Raw genomic sequence first — 23199 nt, forward strand, 5'->3', positions numbered from 1 at the left:
CCCCTCTGGAAACTATTTAGATCATTTCTTTCATTTTACAGATAATAATCAAAACAGTGCATCAGAGTGCCACACAGTTGCATGGTACTTTGTGGTTTCTAATACATTTTATAAAGTTTCCATTAACCAAGAAACTTTGGCACAGAGGAACACAGTAGCTAATCTAAACTCAGCCCTAGTTAGAGACGGAATAATTCCTGGGTCTCAATCCAGTCTTCTCCCAATGCCTCTTACTATTGATGCAAGTTCTTACTCTCTTCTCACTTGTGAGGTTGAAGCCTTTTCCCATTATTTTAGCAAGATGGTGGTTTAATAGTGTAGCAAATACTCCCTAAACATATAATGACTGATGGGTTGGCTGGTCCCATAAACATAAATCTGTATTTAAGAAAAATTAGCTGAAAAAATTATTGCATCCGTAAGGGAGTGAATATAAAGCAGTGACCAAAAAGCAACCTTTTGGCAAATACTCACTCATCCCAGAATGCCAGTGGGGTAAGTGTAACAGGCAGTCATACCTGCATATGTTCCTTTGAAAGTTCGAATTTTTCTTAAGAATTAGGTGGATGTTTTGTGAATGAGCACGTTAGCCCAAGCGGTTTCAGTTCCAGAAAAGAAGCCCAGATGAGAACAAGTTTAAATGATTTGCCAGAGTGAACGATTGTGCTCCAAGGAAATCAAACTTCTTTTGCTCCAGGCACTCCACGATTTCTCTCTTTAAAGTGTGATCTCCAGATTTGTACAAAGCTGGAGAAGTGATATACTAGCCACTGGCACTGATTAGCCAACATGCCCTGTTTTATCTTCAAAAGTTATTCTGGTAGGGGAGGGGAAGCAACCACATTCAAAGGGAGCCTGTGGTTTCAGAGCTAGGTGGCTGTGTTCTTGCACGCTGCTCTTTAATATGATCCTGGGCTAAATTCTAAACACATGGAGTGTCCTTGGAAAATGGCAGAAAGGTCACTTCAGCTTTGTACAGAGAATACTAATCACTGAAAAAAGGCATTTTGTTGTTGAATACATCACTGAGTCCTCAGTTGTAATTGACCTCAATAACTGAGTGTGCGACAGGAAACATTCTGCCTTAATAATCTACTGTTTATACACAAAGGAAGGGTCATGCAGACTGCTTTCCCTTTGTCACTAGATTATAACATTTCCACATGCATTATTTTAGAGGGATATAATTATGTTTATATGAGAATAGCTAATTATTTTATTTATGCATGTGCATGTAATTATAAGTAACCCCATGCTGATGTCAAGAGGATACTCAGCGTAAATGAGTGCTTCCCAGCAAGCTGTTTACTCCCTCAAGAAACTAAAATCCGGTGGAGGAAAGACCCCTATAACAGGTCATGAAGAAGTACAACCTGATACGGCCGTTTTCCCATAAAAACAGGATTTAACAAACAGCCTAGCACAATGCATTCCTCTCTCAACTTGGTATGTGAGTTTCAGGGAAGCCAAGTAATCTCTGAGTGTCTCCGTGGTCTCATATGAACAATGAGGAGAGCACTGCCTATCCCCTAGTTAGCTGTAAGAGAGTTTTAAGAATAAATTAACACATCCAAAGTCACATGGTGAAAGTTAGAAAGTAATTTACCAGTAAAATATTAATCAACCCACATCTCTCCAAGGAGAGCTCTAATCTAATATATAGAACTGTGTATATACATACACATACTTTTTCCTTCCTGAAGACATTTCTCAAAACTGTTGCTAGTGGCTTGTGTTCCAAGGCTTTCTCAATTTTGTAGAAGGCTACTTTAGTAAATAGAAAGTTGTATGGACCATCGATGTCAGAGAAAAAGACATCCACTTTGTTATTTTTCTAGTTGGAGTTAAAAGAAAAAAAGACCAGAAGACCACCTGTATTCCACAAAAAAGCCCATTTCAACACTCTCACTTTCAACTTCTTAATCCATCAAATGCAGATAATAATAAATGTGATACAAGTATTTGGTGAGGACGAAGTTATGTGAGAGCATTCCGAGTCATAAGCACATGTGAATCATTCAAACTTAATCATTTTTAAAGTAAAAATACAAATAAAACTCAATGAACATGCATTTGATCTATTTAAAAGTAAGTTTTTCGGTTTCACTGCTTTTGTGACTTAGTGCTTTAGTAGGAGATGCAAACAGCCTTCAACATATTCTGCATATTCCTAAATTGTGGTCCTTGGAGTATTAATTTCCTGTTAATAGAAGCCCTCTACCTGCAATCTATGCCAAATTTAAAAAGGTTACATGACCAAATGACTTTGAGAAGCACTGGATTAAATACACTTTAACAGATTTTAAAGTTTCTTCTTCCAGGACTTGCAAGATATTTTTTTTTAACATGTCAATGTTCATCAAATACCTTAGAGAGTATTTAAATCATGCAAACTTATTTGATGTAGAACCGCCTCCCATCCCTGTTACACACACACTGTTTTTCTAAAACATCTACTAATAGGTCACAAAACCTAGGTTGGGAAACCCTGAACTAATGCAACCCTTTCAATTCAAGAAACAGTAAGTATAATATAAAGATTATTAACTGTGTTCCTTCAGTTTGGGGGAAATTCATTAAGTAACAGCAAACAACAGCAAACAACAAAATGCTGAATTAAAGTTGTAATAAGTTTCCCGAATTGTAATAGTAATATGATACTATAATGATTTCCATTGCTGCAGATAAAGAAACAAACCACAGTTGCAAAGAAGAGTCTCAGATGGATCGTGCTAAGGATGGTAACATCAGTTCAACATGTGACTTTTGTAAAATAGCCCTGAGCTCTGAAGCATGAAGGTCAGCTAAAGAGTCTTGGCTTGTCCATCAGTAAGATCACACCGAGCTAAAAGCTGAGCCTCTTGAAGGGGGAAAATTCTCTAAAAATATTATTTTTCTTCACAGCAAACAGCACTACCTACAATACTAAATTTTTACTTGTCTATGGCAATGAGGAAAGAGCAGGAGGAACATAATGTAAGAGTAACGCAGACATCAAAGCAGGAAATCTGTGTAGTTAAAGCTGAAAATTACCCAACAGATGAATTGTCTTGTTTCTTCATTTTAAAGATATCAAAAAGGAAGAAAGCTGAAGGCATCATACGCACTAATTTCAAACTATACTACAAAGCTGCAGTACTTAAAAGAGTATGGTACTCGCATAGACACAGACATATTAATAGACAGGATAGACAGCCCAGATGTGAACCTACACGTATATGGTTAGTTAACTTGCCAAGAAGGAGCCAGCAACATACAATAAGGGAAGGATAATAATTCAGTAAATGATGTTGGGTAAACTGGACAGCCACAGGCAGAAGAATGAAACTAGACCACTATCTTGCACCATATACAAAAGTTAACTCAAAATGGACCAATGGTTTGAATGTAAGACCTGAAAGCATAAAACTCCTAGAAGGAAAAATAGGCAGTAGGCTCTCTGACATGGGTCTTGGAGATGAGTTTTTGAATCTGAGACCAAAAGCAAAACCAAAAATAAGCAAGTGGGACTACATCAAACTAAAAAAACTTCTGCACAGTGAATGAAACCATCATTAAAATAAAAAGGCAAGCTACTGAGTGGAGAAAATACTTGCCAATCATATATCTGATAAGGTGTTAGTTTCCAAAATACACAAAGAATTCATACAACTCATTAGCAAAACAAAAAATATATATATATATATGATTAAAAATTAGGCAGAAGATCTGAACAGACATTTTTCCAAACAAGACATACACATGGTCAACAGGCACAGGAAAAGATGCTCAGCATCATTAATCATCAGGAAGGTGCAAATCAAAACCACAATGCGATATTATTTCACATCTGTTAGAATGGCTATTATTAAGAAGACAACAAACAACCAGCATTGGTGAGGATGTGGAGAAAAGGGGACCCTTGTGCACGGCTGGTAGAAATGTTAATCAGTGCAGCCACTATGGAAAACATTGTGGAGGTTCTTCAGTAAATTAAAAATAGAACTTCTGTATGATCCAGCCATTCCATTTCTGGGTATTTACCTGAAAAAAACTAAAACACTAACACAAAAAGATAACTGTACCCTCATGTTCATTGCAGAATTATTTACAATAGCCATGATCAGAAACAAACTAAGTGTTCATCGGTGGGTGAATGGATAAATAAATCATATATAAATATAAATATAAATATAAATATAAATATAAATATAAATATAAATATAAATATATACACATACACACACAATATTATTTAGCCATAAAAAAAAGAATTAAATCTTGCCATTTGGGACAACATGGATGGACCTCAGGGCATCATGTTAAGTGAAATAAGCCAGACAAAGAAAGGCAAATATCATATGATCTCACTTACATGCAGAGTCTAAAAAACCAACCAACCAACCAAGCTTATAGATATAAAGAAAAGATCAGTAGTTGCCAGAGGTGGGAGGAGAGGGAGTGGGAGAAATGGATGAAGGGCTTAAAAAGGTAAAAAAGTATATATATGTGTGTATAATTAATGTTTAAAAATCTTAAAACTCCCCAGTGATTCCATTATCTCAACAGAATGATAGCTATTGTTTGGTATATCTTCTCAGTTCTAGGCTATATACCTATAGGCTTTTCATGATGTTAACCATAGCATAAATGCCATTAAAAAAAAGCAATAACCAAACAAAAATAGGACAATTCTGATGCCCAGAAAAGGTAAGACCAGAGAATGAAAAAGTGGTGCGGCAGACTATATCTCAGTCCTCTAGCAACACTCCCACTGCAGTACTTCCTCCCGGAAGCAGTAAGAGCTCTTGAAGTTTGAAAGTGAAGAGCTGGCACTGTCAATTCCTCACCAGATGATGCAGTTTCCCCCAAGAACCAAAGTCTATTTTTATCAGAGCAAAACATTAATTCATTGGGTTATATGAAATGCTACCCACACTCCAAAGAAAAAAAGCCAAGTAAATGAAACGAAATAAATTCTCATGTGCTGCAAAAAACGTATCCCACTCAGTTTGATTTCCTTAAGGGACTTCCATGCAATATTTATACTTATTCAAACTTGACAGATTTCGTTTGATAAGTTTTCACACACTAATTGCTCTGGAAGTGACAGACAGTTCCTGTCCCGTTGGCAATTTGTATCAACTCAGTAAACAGATACTTGGAATGCAATATTCAATAGATGGTGAGCTTTCTGATGCTCAACTGAAAAGTACTGAGACTCGTTAGAATGTGATACCCATTACAGCAGAAGGACCTAGTGATGGTTTTCTGACTTGCATCCACATCTATAGAAAACTATGAAACATCCTTCTCTTAATTGGCTCCTTTGTCCATACTATTGGGCCAACAGCAAAGGCTGTCTAGTTATTATTTTTAATAGAAGGCATCGGTCAAGCACTTTTCAAATTCAGGTACTCGTTGAGCAACTTCACCCTCTGATCTGGCTTCTCAGAGTGGATGCTCTTGGCTGGTTTTTAATGCTGATTTCTTTTTGGAGTCATATTATGCTTCATGACATTCTGAGGCATAGCCCAAGGGGTAGGTAGCAAAGATGTCAGTTTTCAAAGATAATCTTTCCTAATCCTCGAAGTTTTAAATCTGGAAGGGACCTTCGTCCAACCCCCACCATGCCTGGATCAGTGTCACACATTTGGTAAGTGGGCAGAAATGGGATTATGGGGTGGTCTCAATATTCAGAAGAGCTGGTTCTGTTAGAAAGCCATATGTTCCCCTCAGAATTTAATTTAGAGCTAGAAGAGATCAGTTTTCCTCACCTGTAAATTGAAAGAGTAGAATTAGATGATCTCTAAGTCTCTTGCAGCATTAAAATCCCATGGGTCTATAAATGTGCCATCAAACCCAACATCCTATTTTGACAAGTGAGGAAAGTGAGATCTGAAGAGACCCAGTGACTTGCTAAGATTCACACAGGTAGTTCACTGACAAGGCCAAGAACTAGTGCTTTTAGACACACCCACAAAATGCAGACACACTTATCTGAGTTAAGCTATGTTGTATAGAAGAAAAAATATATATAACAGAATTAAATCAAGAGACCTGGATTCCAGTCCTTGCATTGCAACCAGTTTGGGCTTTGACAGATTGTTTCAACAGCATGAGAGCCTCCTTATCTTTAGATAGTGTTATCCATGCCTATCCTGCTTTTTTGCACAGTGTTGTGAGGTTGAATTTAAACTGAGATATGGTTCTAAGCAAGCAGATGTGAACATGTATTTTAAATGATTCTACAGATGAAATGGGTTATGTGAATGCAGTCATTGGTTGACTTGTTGGCCAAAATTATGCACCATAAATAGTTGTGGGAGGGTCTAGGAGAAGAGTGTGTTAGTGCATGAAAGATCTGTGAGACAGCCCAAGACGGGGTGACTGACAGACTTCTGAACCCTGACAGCTGCAGCCTCTGGATGACACCTCTAACACTAAGACACTAAATGATCAATATCAAGTCTCTTTCAACTGTCATCCAGTGAAAAGCACTTAGAGAAACAGGAGCAGAGGAGAGGTGTCTGCTAGGAGCTGAAATTGAAGGGCTAGAACAGGACAAATATTATACCTCTGTGAATTAGAAGCTGGACTGATGGACAGTTAACACCTCTAGTGATGGCCACAGCCTTGGACAACTTAATTGCTGAAGTCATGGCTGTGGCTGAAAGGACCCCCATTATAGATGCGCTGTGGTCCAGAGAACCTTGGTTTGGCCAGGTGCCCATCATCAAATAGGACTTCCTGGGGTTCAGACACTGTTTGCCGTGATTCAATAGTGCTAAGCAGGGCAGGGATGGCGTGTATCTATCACTTGGACCAGCAGTCGTCACCCCTTCTCCCATGGCAGACAGGGATAACTAACTGTGTCAGGCACAGAGTCACAGCCCTCAGCACTGGGCTTCAGGCCATTACCTCCAATCAATTCGTGTTGGCACATAAAGTCAAACCTCGTTACCATCTTTGCAAAAGTGATTTTGGGGAAATGAAATGGTGACCATGCGAGGGAAGGATTAGATAAGGCCTAGTGGTAAAGCTCATCCAAACTGGCGGCAAGCATTTCTAAAAATAAGCCTCCTGACTGCTCGCTGTTTTGCATGATTTTTAGTGCATGCTCTTTACTCACTCAGACGTGGCAGTGGAAGGGCGGGAAGTAGGATGGGAAAGAGGATTTTCTAATCGGGGATACAGCCTTTGAATACTGCTCTTGTGTACAGCTTACAAGTTCCCCCCAACCCCGCCTTTATGGGTTACTTCTTGTTTTCTTGCCACTGTTTTACTGGGAAATTGGACAGTTTTTCTGAAGTATAAATTTTCTTTAAACATTTGTAGGTGGAAGTTAAAGAATTTGACTTGAAGGCAATTTAACCCATTGTTTTGACAAGAAGTTAAAAATGAGTATATGATGGAAGAGATATAAAAATCATAGAAACTTAAAGGAAAACAAAAAGCTTGAACAAAATCTTGTACTTTGCAGCTGACTGACTGCCTTAGGACGTGCTCCCCGATTCCCAGTGGTAGATGTTGACTCTCCTTTGCTCTCGGAAATGAATCAGTAAAAAGTTTGAGAATCACTGCCTAGGTCTGGAATCAGCAAACTTTCACACTCTAAGGGAAGAAGCCTATATTTTTTAAACAGAAAAGCATCCTTTTTGTTACCGTATTCAGATTCTTGAGTAGAGGCTGCAAAGTGATGGAATGGACGCAAACATGAAATGGGTTTAGCCTGCACAAGCGTGTGTGTCTTTTATGTCACCCCCTGCTTTAAGAGCACTGAAAATCAAGTAGACATCTAGATATTGGGGCTTTCTGGAAACTCATGGTTCTCAAATATCAGTCCTCTAGAGGAATCAGGGTGGCGCAGACCAGCGTCCACTACTCTAAGTGGTTCCCTGGCTTGAGTGAGCTTCAGAAACACCAGAAGGGCTTGTTATCATGCAAAATGCTGGGTAATCCCCTCCTCCTACCAGAGTTTCTGATTCAGGAGGTTGGTGTGGGGACCGAGAATTTGCACTTCTAATAAGCTCCCAGATAATGCTGACACTGCAGGTCAGGAGACCATACTTGGAGAAACATTCCTTTAAAGGATTCGATTACGTTACTCTCTCATCCCACCAGGGAAACAATCGGCAGAGCTGCCAGCAGCTTCCCATTTGGAAGTGGGCAAGCAGCCTCCAGTTTACCGTAGTCTCCACCAATCCCTACTGTGCACCAGCCTCGTATTATTCAGTAGGCACCCTAGCCTGTGACCTTTGCTTTCGTATGCAGAAGGGAAGACAAATCAAGAGACGGAACTGACCCTTAGTTGCATGTGTTTTGTCAACATGAGAGTGGTATTGGAGACTACAAACACAAGCCAGTCTGAGGATTTTGAAGGTGGAGGTGGTGCTGGAACCACACAGAATCAACATCAGGGCTTTGTATGATTGTGAGAAGGAATGACTCAGCCAATTAGCAAGACCAGGGCACAGCTCGAGTGGGCTACGATCCAGATGAAAATACCATTCATTGAGGATTACAGGATATTTCTTTCAGTGATTTGTTAAATATTTGGCATGTCAAGAAGTCAAAGTATCATCATATTTTATGAAGAGCTCCAACAACAGCCAAAATTCATTTGAGAAGTAGTAATCCCTTGAAGCATAGATACCCTTCAACAGCCAAGTATGAAAGACAGTGTTAAAACTGTATAAAAATTAAAGAGTTCAGTGCCCAGTTCTAGAAAGAACACCACTTTCCCTTGGGGAGTGGGAGAAGAGAAGAAATATTCGGCTTAATATTTATGCCCATGTCATGCAACGCCCTCTCCTAGATCTCAGATCTCTCTACAAGTAGTAAATTTCCTAATGCAGGGGGAAGGGTTAATCCAATCAGCATACAAGCCCTGTTTCTGCTTCCACGCCTGTCTCACCATTACCTGGCATTGGCTTAAGAACATCGTCAAGAACTTAAGGCTCACAGTCACTCCACACCAACCCTCACGCTGCCAGATTAATCTTCTTATAGGACCGCTCTGAATCAGGCTCCTCCTTTCCACACAAGTCCTCTGGGAGCCCCAGTGCCTCTTGGATGAAGTAAAATGCATCAAGCTAGTATTCAAGTCTTCCCAAAGCAGGACTTCAATTTGTCTGTTCTAAGCGTTCCACTCTTCCCTTCATGTAGATCTGCATTTTGGGGGAGGATTCCTCAAGCTAAACTCTGCAAAACTCCAGGGAGGCTCAGAAGGGGCAGCAATGATGGACTTAGTCATACGATACATCCTTATTTCCTGGGGGATCACCTTTCTGGACAAAGATAAGGCACCCGGGGAAGGCTCTGCCCACTCTGTTTGGCTTCAAGTAGAAAGCTCTGGAACGTCTCAACAAAACTATATTTCAGGAAAGGTTCATACTGCTAAGTAGGTTTGCCCAAGGTAACATGGAAAAATAGTCACCGCTCCCCTGGAAGTCTCCTCACTGGGCTGACGCACTCTCTTCACACGACTCCCAACTTCCGCTTCTCTCAACTACTATCTTGTGGGAAAAGATCCATTTTCCTGCCTGGAAAATATAAATGCCCTCTCCTCAACAATCAGATAAGCACATGTTTCTTTTCTGCCTCATAGCACCTACACATTATTTCATAGATTTAAAATGTTGCTTTTCCAATATGAGAATGGTTTAATTGCTTGTCTCTTCTCTGTCGACAGGCTCGAGTACTACTTGTGGACAAGAATACACACGGCTTCACTTTGGTCCCTCACATTCTGTAATCAACTCCATCAACATTAGCTGAACTGAACTGAAATTCCAAATGTCAGAAGTTCCGCGGGGAGCCACAATTTCATTACGGAACTCCAGGCCAAAAGTGCTAGTGAGAAAGAAGTTAACTGTAAATAAGAGGCTGTAAGACTTTCATCAGACCGTTGACGGCAAATCAAAATCACTGAAACCAGAGGAGGGCAAAAAATCTGTAATATCAGAATCCATATGTCTTCAATCAGACTGCATAAACCCTTTCCATAAAAAAGCCTCCCCGCTTTTTCTTCTCTGGCTTTTTGTGGCAGTTTTACTGAATTTGTAAAATGGCAGAGGGAAAAAGATGATTGATTCATAGTCTTTCAAATACTCGAGAGAGAGAAATTCAGTAAAAGCAGTGAGGTAAGCCTGCAAGGGTGAAGTTAGGCCACACAACTAAACAGGAAAAATGACATATGTTGAAGAAACTCCCTGAATCACCAGATGAGACCTGTGTGACCTGGCCAGATTTCAGATACTCCAGGCTGGCAGGAATCCTTGGACCAAGATATTTCCATGCACAAGAAGGTAAGACTGGATCCAGTGAGCCAGATATTCCCATCTGCCTTTAAATAAGCCTACATCTTTTAAGTACAAGCAGACCTCAGAGATATGTGAGTTCAGGAGCAGATCACGGCAATAAAGCCAGTAATTACACGAATGTTTTGGTTTCCTAGAACAGATGAAGGATATGTTGAGGCTATACTGTAGTCTAGTAAGTGTGCAACAGCATTATGTCTAAAAAACGTACACACCTGAAAACTAAAAAGTACTTTTTGCTAAAAAATGCTTATCATCATCTGAGCCTTCAGTGAGTCATTCTTTTTGTGATGGTAACACCAAAGATCACTGGTCACAGATCACCACCACAAATACAACGAAAAAGTATTTGAAATATTGTGAGAATTACTAAAATACGGCAGAGACAGAAGTGAGCAAATGCTGTCGGAAAAATCGCACCCAACAGACCCACTCAACATGGGGTTGCCACCAACCATCAACTTGTAAAAAATGAAGTATCTGTGAAGTTCAGGAAAATGAAGTACCATCAAATGAGGTAAGCCGAATCATTAGCAGAACCACAACTTGCTTAATTTGTTTAAATTTCCAAAACACTTTGGTATGCATTACCTTATATGGTACCTCTGACAACTTTGTGGCAATAAGCAGAATAAAGATCAGTTCCGTTGGAGAGGGAGGGAAAGTAAGACACAGGAAAGTCAAGGGATCTGCTACTCCAAGATCAGAGAGAACCAGTGGAATTAGACTTGGGATTAAAACAGACATCTCTTAAGACCATGGTAGAGGCTTCTTTTCCTACGTTACAAATCACTGCAACTGAAACCTTCAGCTTAACTGAGCCAGTAAGGCGGTGGTACAGGGGTTATCCTGACTCATGACCCAGCCCCTCTGCTGAGCGAGCTGCACTAGGCATTGTGGGTCATGACCAACCTCTCTGCTTCCGTTTTCCACAGTGTCTAACCCCATAGCTGGCACTCAGGAGATGCTCAGATTTTCAGGTCACTAGCTGACCAGCTAAATCCTGAAATATCAGGATGTACATGTCAAGCGTATCATAAGCATTCCAAGACATTTTCTAAGAAAAGGCTGCACAAATCATCATTACTAGACTTTGCGCCTTTTTGTCATAGCATAATCAAAATCTGTCTTATTACTTTAAGCTAAGCCATTTCTGGGGAGAAAGAGGAAAAAAACATTCAATGCGGGAACTGAAGCGCATTCATAAGAACGATGAAAAATTCTGAGTAAATGGTAAAAAATGTCAATTAAACTATAATTATTTATATTTTAAAAGGATTCAAGCAGTTATACGGCTAACTGAACAAGCTTTCAAGCAGTATCATCAACTCCCACGCAAGCCACCAATACACAGCCTTTTCACCAGATTATTAAATAGTTCTACACCGTTCTCAATTAAAGATGTAATCTAAAATTCAAACAAGTGACATTTAAATTCTGGGCATAAATTAACTTTAAATCAAATTTGCCAAGAAAATACTACTCTTCGTTGTAATCTGAGATGCTTTTTTCTTATCTCTTCCCTTTATCTTGCCAATACTGAAGTAAAACTAATACAAAAAAGTTTGGCTTGGTGGTCTATTAAAAATGAATCTGTCCTTCCCCAAAGAGAAGTATTTTCTGTTTTTATTTGGACTTTTAAAAACAAAAAGCGTTTGCACTGGCTGCAGTGATCAAGTTTTGCCCTGAGGTGTGGCGGACAGGACCAGACGAAAGATTAATCGTCCAAGAACAAAACTGCATTATCTGGTTTGCCGTGAAAAGCACTTTCCTTCTTCTTAGCAATAATTCTCCCATTGGCTCCCTTTCTCAAAGGCTGGTTACAGGAATGGGGGTGAGCTATGAAGCAGACCAATTATAGTACTTCATCTCCCAAGGTACAGTGATTGGTCCAGTAAGAGTCATATGACACAAGCCAGCCAATCAGAATTTTATAAAAGTCAAGTGGAGCAAAAGGGGCTTTTTCCCCTTAAGTTTCAGGACTCAGAGGCTGTGAGCAGAGTGCCCCACGCCCATGTCTAGTGTGCTGCTAACAAGCTGGTATCAAAGAACAAGGAGACTGAGTGCTGACAGGCAGAGCAAGCGAGTGCACGTGGTGTTTGAGTTCCTGAGGAAACATTCGTGCGATTCATGTGATCTGCTTTTTCTTTAAAATCAATAAATATGTTCATTAAAAACAATTTCCCAGTGCATACTGAGTTTCTGTCCCCTGCAATCTGAAGTGCCTTGGCTAATAATAACTCTTGTTAGTTCTTTTCCTTCTTAGAGACCTATACTTCCCTCCCCCCATTTAGTAAAGCCTTCTTCTGACCATCCTTCATGAGTGCCCTCAGACTGTCCTTTGAAAAATACTTGTTTACCAATCTACCATCCACACACTACCAATTAAAAGTTTTCTTTAAATTAGTGGCTCTTAGGAACTGGAACTGTGGATGCTTATCAATGATGCTTGTGTCTCTTTTAAGGCAACAAAACAAAGACTTGCAAGAAAAAAGGCAGCGTTGAGAAAAATTTTCAGGAGTGAAATAACATCTGGTGACCACAGCTCTTTACCTGATGTCCAAGCAAGTCTGTGCTTTTTTTACATAAATATTCTCACTTAAGGTGTTTTAGAGTATTTTCTGTAACTGGTCAAGTATCTACCCCAGTATTTGGAGTGAGACATGTCTGATCCTGAAACCCTACTTTGCTACTTCTATGAGACCATGGAAAGTTACTTACTGATGACTCAGTTTTGCCATCTGAAAAGTGGGGATAACAGTAGTTACACTTCATAGGTATTTGAGAGGATTGAAGGCAACGTGATAAGCCAAGGGCTGCATTATAATTAGCACAATGTCCAGCACATACAAGCACTCAGTAAATGTTTAAGGTTTGCCATCATTATGGATAAGGCAGAGATGGTGACTAGAACTGTTTTGATGAATTATACATTCATTCAAATTCATTCTAAAGACAGATGCATTCTAAAGATCAATTCTAAATCATCCACTTATATTCATAGGTCAGATCAGGATTTATGATTAATAAAGTTACACTCACATCTTATCTCAGTATACAGTACTCTATTTTTCTGAAATTATTTTCACTTATGATATTCACTTGACTCATCTCTAGGAGGTCGTATGTGCTTTCCAGGAAAGGAGAGTGAGGCGTGGAGAGATAAATGACTTATTAAAACTCAGCCTTAAACAAAGATAGCTCAGAAAATGGAATCTTCTGACCATTTGTACCATGCTAGTGTTCTTCTGCTAATAAGTGGAAATAGCAAAATCATAACTCACAGTTAGTATGTTCTCGCACTTTCTAGGAACTGAGATCTGAGAGAAGCTGGGGCAATAATGACAAACAGAGGTGTGGTGGGTAATAAAACCAATACTCTATTTGGGAAGCTTAGCAATAAAGTTAAATTCAGAGCTCATGTATTAGAGATTTTAGCTGGAGATACTCTAGAGATAACCTGACCAGCCCTTCCTTTTTCAGAAGCAGGGAGAGGTATTAGAGAGGTACTGGAAAACTGTCTCGTTTTTCACTTGTTTCGCTTTGCTTTGTAGTTAATAAGTGATTAGGGCAGGACATGGTATCCAGGACATGAGTTTTTATGCCTACTGTTCTCTTCTCATACAGTGTATTGAAAAGGCAGTAGGGGAGGAGGTAGCCCCCATCTAACTTTGTGATCTTAACCAAATCACTTAATCTCCCTAAGCCTCAATTTTCTCACATGTAAAGAAGGGATAACCCTTACATGAGAGGCTCGATGACCAAATAAAACCATCTATGTGAAAACGATTTGTAAACCAGAAAAAACACCAAGCCCAGGTGAGAAATCATTATCACACAGGGAGAGCAAATAGATTTCAACTGGACCACAGGGCTCTGCCTCATCGGTGTTGGCCACCCCGGAACGCTGTGTTAGGGTCTGGAGGACGCACTGGGACTCAGAAGAAAAAGGAGTCCTGATAAGTTTGGGATGCTGCCGTGAGGACAAGCGCGGGTACTGGAGACACGTGGAACACAGATTTAGGGTCCTGCCTCTGCCTAAATGAGAGGTGGCCAGGATGGGGAGGGGAGAGCCCTTAATGAAGAGGCATATGTTCTAAGGTATAGCTGTTGCTTTCTTTTCAACCTCTCTGTTCCTATAAAAAGTAAAATTCTGTAAAATGGATATTACTTTAACAAATTCAGTATTGTCGCGAAGAATGGATTAAATAATTTATGCAAAAAAGCTCAAGAAACGGTAAAGCAACACAGTAGAGACAGATTAATATTATTATAGCACAAAAAATTACACATACAACCGTATCTTACCCATAGAAAATACCTCTTTTATGTGGATGAAAATAAAAGTTAATTACTCCTCCGTAATAGTGGCAAAACAATACGAAGCTGATGTCCTTAAGTGAATGTTAGTAAAAATACATTTTGCCCACTTTCAATTCCTAGCTTTTTGCCTGCCACTTTAAATTGGCTAAATGTTTGACAGATGTTCAATAACTGACACAGCTTATCTTCCTCTCTCAGGCTCCTTTCCTACTCAATTGCCAGCATTTCTAGTTGCTATAGCAACTGTAAACATTAATGATTATGCTAACTTGCCAAGAGGTTTTAAATACATTCTTAAGTTAAAGTTTCCCTCAGGAAAAAAAATCTATCCATCTCTGGCAAGAAGGAAAATATTATATGATTTAAATTCCCTAGTTACAGCATTTATTAAAGCTAAATATACAAACCTATTTGAATAGTTTCGCATAGGTAATGATTTTTAGTTCTCTCGTCTAACAAAAGGAATTGTGGGGAATTGAGAAACTCAATTTTCTCTGATGTAAAGGAGAAAGAATTTATCTAGACAAATGATAAATAAGAGAATCAGAGGGGGAGCTTTGAAGGCAACCATCCAAGGTAATGGGTACCAGTTTAGGTCCTTCCAGTTAAAGCCTCAGTAGTTTCAAGAGTAAAATTGGGATCATGGTATCTGTCCTAACCATACATGCCACCCTAAACTGTAAAATGTACAAAATACATTGCATCATTACTGTCAACTGTGAGAAAGCAAACAATAGTCTATCCTTTGGAGGAAACTAAAAATAAACAGAAAGATAGTAACATTTATAACATCTATTTTCAGCTACTGGACCATGGACCAGATCTGTATAATAGTTGTGCTTTATTTTCCATGCTTACAGTATAAAATTTTTTAAATTGGTTGCTAACATTAAAAAATGGAAAGATTTCACATCAGATTCCACAATTCTAGTTTCTCATGAAAAACTGTAAGACCAGGCAATACCGAGCAATAACTGGCCTGAGATGAGCAGTCTCTGGCCTGTTTGAATGCAGCACTCAGTCTCCACCAGACCTACGTGATCTTATTCATTGACTTTCTTACCTGCCTGGTGCTTGGAGACAGTTGAGTTTTCCAAATCTGGCTGAACCTCTTCTACACCTTCCATGCATTCGTAAAACAAATCCCCCCGACTTCCATCAATCCTAACTGTTCTGTATTTCTCTGTCTTCTTACGTGAAGCAGAGGGCAGCTAATATCTGTGCCTGACTTCGGTGGCCCAGCATTGGATAATGGCTACTGCTCCCATTGGTAACTGGTAATTCCTGAGGTCCAGTGACTGACTAGGGCAAGCTTAAATGGAAGCCATAAAAATCTTGCCTTTCTTAATGTTTAAGTCTATTTCCCTTTAAAATAATTATTGTGGCAAAAAATACGCAAAAGTTACAATTTTCACCATTTTCAGGGGGTACAGTTCAGTGGCGTTAAGTACGGTCAGATTGTTGTACAACTATCACCCCTATCCATCTTCAGAACTTTTTCATCATCCCCAAATTGAAACTCTGCATCCATCATGTATGTAATTCAACAAATATTTAATGTGTGCTCACTATGTGCCAGCATCCTCCTGGTGGTGCAGGTAGCACGGATACAGCTCTAGGGGAAACAGAGTTCCTAAATCCTGATTGTGTTTCTAGGATAGGCGATCTTGCAGTTCACAGTCTGTATTCCTCCCATCCTGAGACAACTCTTGGAGGATGGGATCCTGAACCCTAACCTTACCTTAGAATATGGTAACAACTGGGCATCATTTGTTTTCATCACTTCACTTGCCCCCACCAGGTATCCTCAGCCCAATGTTTCATCAGGAAACATTTCCCCTCCCACTCGCAGTAGGTGTGATTGTATGAGTGAGGCTGATCCTCATGCTGCCTCCAGGAATGGGCACATGTTCTAGGTCTGCCCAAGCAGATTTTTCTATCCACACCATCCTGTACCCTCCAGTCATCAGTCATCATAATTGGTTTAGGGATGGGCCTATGACTCAAGTTGGCACATGGAAGTCATTTCTGAAGCTTTTGCTAAATTTTGCTGAAATTACTGGGAATGAGGCATCCTCTTTCTGCTGGGGATTCCATGCGGTGAGAGCCAGTGTGAGAAAAGTCAAGCCAAGAGATGGAGAGTCAGGTTCCTAACATTATCATCTGAGAACTAAAATATAGCTGTGTCTAACAGGAATTTTATGCCAATAGAGTCTCATTTTTTGTTTAAGCCCATGTGAACTGGATTTTTCTCAGCTGCAACCAAAAGGATCCTGATTAACAGAAGAATTAGATAATAGACTTAGTGTTGAAGCGTGCTATATAATCTTAACAAGCGTCCAGTGGCCAACTGTATGGTGACTTCTGGAAATTTCTCAGACTCTTCCTTCTTAATTCTATTTAAAACAAAATTATTCCCCTTGCCCAGTACTGCTGCTTCTGCACTACCACATCCTCAGTATCTCTGATTTCATCCTTCTTCTAACTGAAGAAACGCAGTCCCACTTTAACTGGAAAAAACCTGCTATCTAAAAGTTATGCCAAGATTTTAGATAGAATGTCACATCTACAGACTGTTAGCCAAGTGATCTTGGGCAAGTCACTTCAACTCCCTGAGCTGCCAGGCAGTTAAATCCACCTTTGAGAGGATGAGGACGGGGCAGTAGGCAGACCAGGAACCCTCTGTGGATCTCCTCTGATGGACAGTGGTGAAGATTCAGCAGAGAGGCGAAGGGTCAAATGAAGGAAGGTCCTTCTCGATAAAAGCTTTGAGCACGAGCATTCAAGGTTCACCTGATATGTGCTAGGTGGTTAGAGCCTAGCACACTATGAGTTGGCACAGGACACATACCAGTGACAGTCAACCACAAACGGCCTGGTTGTCTTGCAAAGGAGGGCATGTGGTTGTAGGAGGGCCAGGGATAAGGTCGGCGCAGAGCTATTTTCAAGTGACTTCACAAACACAGAGCAACCACCTCCTGATGCGTCAACTTCAGCTACAACGGACAATAAGATACACACAATTTTAGCATGCCTGCCACCTTTCAGATTACAAATTGCTGGGTGCACAGGGACTAGCTGACTCCGATGATGCCCGACCCTCATGCACTTGTCCAGCTTGTGGTGGAGCTTTACTTTGCTCTCCATAATCAAGCTTCTTAACCGAGGCCTGCTGCACAAGGGGTGATCTCAAGCCTTGAGCTGGCTCTCTGATTAGGGGTAATTACATGTAGCCCTTCCCGACCTCTAAAGGGATGGGTGCCAAGGTCACAATTCAGATATCACAAGAAACTGCCAAGTTTATCTCTTGAAACATTTGCCTTTTCTTTCCTGACTGTGATAATGAGCAGAGAAAAATCAGGGTGCAATAAAAAGATTTGGACCAGAGAACTCTGATCAACAAGCCGAGAGTCTGTAAGAACAGGACTGGACATAAGAAAAAGCAGGAGCACTCATTCTATAAAGCGACACTTAAAAATGTGTGTGTGGAGCTAGAAAACAAGTTACAGGTACCAAAGGGGAAAGCGAGGGCATAAATTAGAAGTTTGGGATTCGCGGATACAAACCACTACATATAAAATAGATAAACAACAAAGTACTATTGTAGAGCACAGGGAACTATATTCAATGTCCTGTAAAACACCTATAATGAAAAACAATATATATACGTATAACTGAATCACTTTGCTGTACACCAGAAATTAACAAAACATTGTAAATCAACTACGCTTCAAAAAAATTAAGTGTGCATGGAATACTGGTTCAAATGAATTTAAAGAGGAATTGCATGATAAAACCATGTGGACAAATATGTTAGGGAGATACCGGGTTTTAAAATGTTGGGTACATATACTGACTACAAGACTTTCCCAGATCTTGGCACTGCATAATTTCCAAGAGATCTGATGTGCAGTATTAATCAAATTGACCAAAAGGACTGCCCCACACCCTCTTCAGGTACAAGAGTTGGTCACTGGATGTGAAAAATGGGATTTCTAGTATCACAATGTCATAGTGATTCATAAGCCATGAATTAAAGTACATGATTAGGTCAGCAGTCTTTAACTATCATTTATTTTGGGAAAAAAAAGTCTCATTATGAAAGATCTTAGTAAAAAGTGTGGGAGAAGAGGTTTGAAGAGGCAATAGGTCTAAGAAGGAAGAGCATGAGCCTTGAGTAAGGGAGATCCTAGTTCTTCACAGGTCAGCTCTAAGTCATTCACCCTCCTTAAGCCTCATGCGTAAAATGGGAATAATAATTCACTTTTCTCACAGGAGCGTTCTGAGCATTTCATCGCCCGTGCTGTTGCCGACATTTCTGTAATGCGACTGTAATCCTTACTTTCGAAAGCTGTTTTCAAACAATGTAAAAACCCTCTTATCTTACACTGTTGGAACCTAGACTTGGTTGGTTAATTAAAAGCCTTGGTAGAAGTGGGAAATTATAAAAAAAAAATCCATATTTACATCTTAAGCATTTTATGCCATTACATTTACATGTTATTTATCTATTTACAGAGTTCATATATATTTATTATTCATGAATAAAATTGTTGATTATTCAAAAAATTATATTTATTATTTGTCAATCTTTTGACATAGGTCCCATATGTCCCTTTGTCTTTTTATTTTTTATCTTTTTTTATCTGCTGTCTTCTTATTTTTTAATCTTTTTTTTTTTTTTTTTTGACTACCAACTGAGGATGTGGTAGTTAACATTTTTTGGTATACGGTACACTCATCATGCATAATCTGCTCTCATTTCCAGTCTTGATTTCCTTAAAAAAAGACTTAAAAGATGTATGAGTAAAGAATCCGACTAGAGTTTAACGATCTGTCCAAACTTTGATGACTGCCCTGTCCGTGGCATCTTTAGTTTTTACAGACTTGCCTTTGTGAGTCACCCCCAAAGGACTGCATGTAGTTTCTGTGGAAATGGCAACCCTCCCCTTTTTATTGTATTTCACTAGTTTACATAATATTTAAAGTAGATGATTATAAGTACAACTGGCATAAACAGGTGTGGGGCTGAAAACAACTGATTCTTGGCAAGCACACAACTCAACAGGTAGGAACCGAGGGACACAGGTTGACTGACAGTAGCCTTCCAGCCACGGACCTTCAGCTACCACAGGGAGCAGTCACTGCGTCTTACAGAGGGAATGAATAGAATCTGTTTATTCAGAAAGCTAGTTAAGGGAAGCTGCTTTCAAATACGTCCTTTTCTGCTTTCCTGCCCCATAAACAGACCCTTGCTCATGAGATCATGTAATTTTATCTAAAATTCTCTGCACGGACTTCCAGCAGAGGCTCTGCAGGGTGACTTCTACCTGTGGTCGGTGCCACTAGCGGAGACCGATGTGAATGAAACCTTATAGGTGTGATGGCAGATCAGTGACAGGCGAATACGGAGAAGAGAAAGTTTTAGCTTTCCCTCTATTATATAATATCGATGACTGTCCATCCATGCAAAACAGTGCGTTTCAAATGTTTCCAATGATGTACCCCTCCCTGAGGAGCAGGATGAACACACATTTCTAAAGGGCTAGGAGGCAAGTTCTGAAGCAGTCCACTGCAAGCCTAGGGTGTTTAGATGCCTTATTTATTCTACTTTAGAATGCATGGTATAATATATCGATGCTGGACTTAACATAAAATGGTTTAAAATAGGACCATGAAATTCTTCAAATCCGTTAATAAATATAATTCTCAGAAATGAATATTATGTCATGTGGTCCTACACACTATTAGAAAAAAACCACAAAAAACAATGAAAAAGATGGTACTATTTTAGAAATATCAGGGAAGGAGTGAAAATGAGCAGGCCTCTGAAATGAGAGAATGCGTCAAGCCACGCAGGTGTCTGGGGAATGAGAATTTAAGGCAAGGGAACAGCAGCCACAAAAGTCCATCACAAGTGTGGGGCACATTTACTATCTTGGAGAAACAGTGGATGGCTGGCGTCCAATGAGAGGGGGGATGATGACTGAGAGGTAGCCGGGGACCCATTTATGGAGGTGGCCAGCCAAGATAAGAGTTCTAGATTTTTTCCTGAGATGTAAAAGCCTTTGGAGAGTTTTAAGTAGGAAAGAAACATCAGATGACTTATATCTCAAAAGTATCATTCTCTCTCTCGTGGTAAGAAACTGCTGGAATGTGGCAGGGATAGAAGCAGGGAGACCACCTAGGGGGCAGGTATGAAAATCCAAGGTGGACGTGACGGGAGTCTGGAGGAGGGCGGCAGTGGTGGAGGTGGGCAGAAGTGGTTAGAGGCAGGGCATATTTCGAAGTTACAGTGGACCAAAATTGTTAACAGACTGGATGGAGGTACAGGAAAAGAAAGAAATTAAGGACTGTATCATAAATTTCAGTCTTGAGCCACTAGATGAATGGAGTTGGTCTTTCTCACGACTGGGGAAAACAGAGGAGGATCAGATTTAGGAAGATCAAAGCTCAGGTTTGGTCATATTATCTTTGAGATGACCATGAGGCATCTGAGCATGATGATGACCAGGCAATGGATACGTGAGTCGAGGATTTAGGACGGAGGGGCACTGCAGACCGACGTTTGGGAAATATGAGTACACAGATGGCATCTGAAGCCATGAACTGGACAACATGACTAGGGGTACGTACACATACAGGTCTGGGTCCTGGGCCTGAGGGCACTTATAATTTACTTTAAGAAGATGGGAAGATAGGAAAATGAGATGAAACCAAGGACAAGAGACCAAAATGGTAAGCCAGTGAAATAAAGGGGGTGCCAAGAGAGTTGTAGCCCAAAGGAAAGAAAGGATTACAAGATGTTTAGAGTGATCAGCTACACTGAGTGCTGCTGACTGGCTGGATAAGATGACAGCTGAGAATTTAGCACTGGCATGAGCTCCGTGGAGATCACTGACGGGACTATTTTTGTGCAACTCTGGGGACAAGTCCTGTTGGACTGGGTGCAAGAGTCAGCGAAACAGAAGATGCAGAGACAACACTCTGGTGCAGTTTTGCTGCAAAGGAGAGCACAGAAACTGGGCAGTGGAGTCAGAGGCACTTCTAATTTGTCTACGACAGGAGATACTGCTATGTTTTTTGAATGCAGATGCGGGTGATGCTGCAGGGAAGGGGAATGTATCTAGTGCAGGAAACTGGAGGAAAACAGTGGCTGAAGCAATGTCCTTGAGTGAGCGAGAAGCGACAGAATGGAGTGCACAAGTGGGTGAGGGTGACCTTAGGAGACTTCGTGTTTGGATTTGGGGAAGGAGCAAAAAGTATCCATCGCTACAGCCCCCTACATAGGATAAAGACACGAGCATCCTTTAGTTGGATGATTCCAACCACCACTTTCTTGGTCTCTCTTCACACACTCCTGCCCTGCTGCAAGCCATTACCTGCACTCTACAAAAGAGTTGTATTTTCAAACTATAAGTTTTATTACCTAAAACCAAATAGCTTTCCATTGCACTTAATGTTAAAGAACAAAATGCTTAATATAGTTTCAACAAAGCTTAGTAAGAATATATTAAAGGCTAAATGAAAACTCAGTAACTTCCCTTAACTGGAGTGTTCTAGAAAAAAAGTGGGGGGGGGGCTAGTTTTTGTATTTTTTTTTTGTATGTTTCAACTGAATAAAAAAAAAAAAAGTTCCTCTGTTTTCACATCATATATTTCAATGTGACCTAGTTAATCCTTTAATAGCCAACCTTCCACACCTTTGATTGGCTTCTTACTGTGATATAAAAGATTAGATCCTGTTCCTAAGACATGATCTCCCACGGAACATTTCCCTGGTGAAATGTTTAACTCTGTGGCCAGTGGAGGAAAATGAAATCCCTACAAATACCTGTGTTCTCGTGAATGAGAGCATTTCTAATAACTGTGAGGCACCACCACGTGCAACCTAGTCCCTTCTGTTCCTCGTGGATGTACTTTTCCTATATAACAAAGAGCCTCTGACCCATAAGAAAATAAAAAGATTTCTTCAAAAAGGATTAAGCAAATAACCAAATCCCTAGGCTACTGGCCAAATGTAGATTTGATATTGGAGCCAGGGTGGGAATTGATAAATTTTTTTTCTTTATTTCTAGCTACAGAATGGAATCCTTGACTGGGTCTCTGTAAGACTGCAGATGAAATTGTAGAAAGAATACAAAAATGAAAAAAGAATCCTAATTTATTTCCTCTGTAAATAAATTCTAGACCACACTACATTTCCTTGGTGAAGATGATACAATTGGTGAAATGAAGATATCGGGGTGACTACAGGTTAGAACAGTGTCACTGTACAAAGCTGCCTCATCTAGGAAGGTACCACCTCTGACTATATTGGTCATCTCTCTGCACTGTATATTAACATACCAATGCTCTGAAAATCTGCACTAAAAGTCAAAATCCACCCAGATGTAACTTTTTTGGACCCAACATCTCTGGATAATGCAAACAAAAGCAGGCAAGCTGGTCAGGATTCTATGAGAATTAGCTTTACTCCTCTTAATATCTTGGTCGGGAAATCCTGCCCAACAATGAGATTGGCATCAATCACTTACAGCTTTGAAAGACCTCTGTTTTCAGCTCACTCTCTAGT

The 23199-nt window shown here is 40.0% G+C and overlaps 1 protein-coding gene across 6 annotated transcripts in view; it reads right to left on the reverse strand.

The window, feature by feature from the left end:
- LOC105093180 (contactin-4) overlaps positions 1-23199 on the reverse strand; it is an 813469-nt gene that overhangs the window by 169066 nt on the left and 621204 nt on the right. The gene's annotated exons all lie outside the window — the stretch shown is intronic.

The sequence above is a fragment of the Camelus dromedarius genome, chromosome 17, assembly GCF_036321535.1.
Source record: "Camelus dromedarius isolate mCamDro1 chromosome 17, mCamDro1.pat, whole genome shotgun sequence".
Taxonomy (NCBI): Eukaryota; Metazoa; Chordata; class Mammalia; order Artiodactyla; family Camelidae; genus Camelus; species Camelus dromedarius.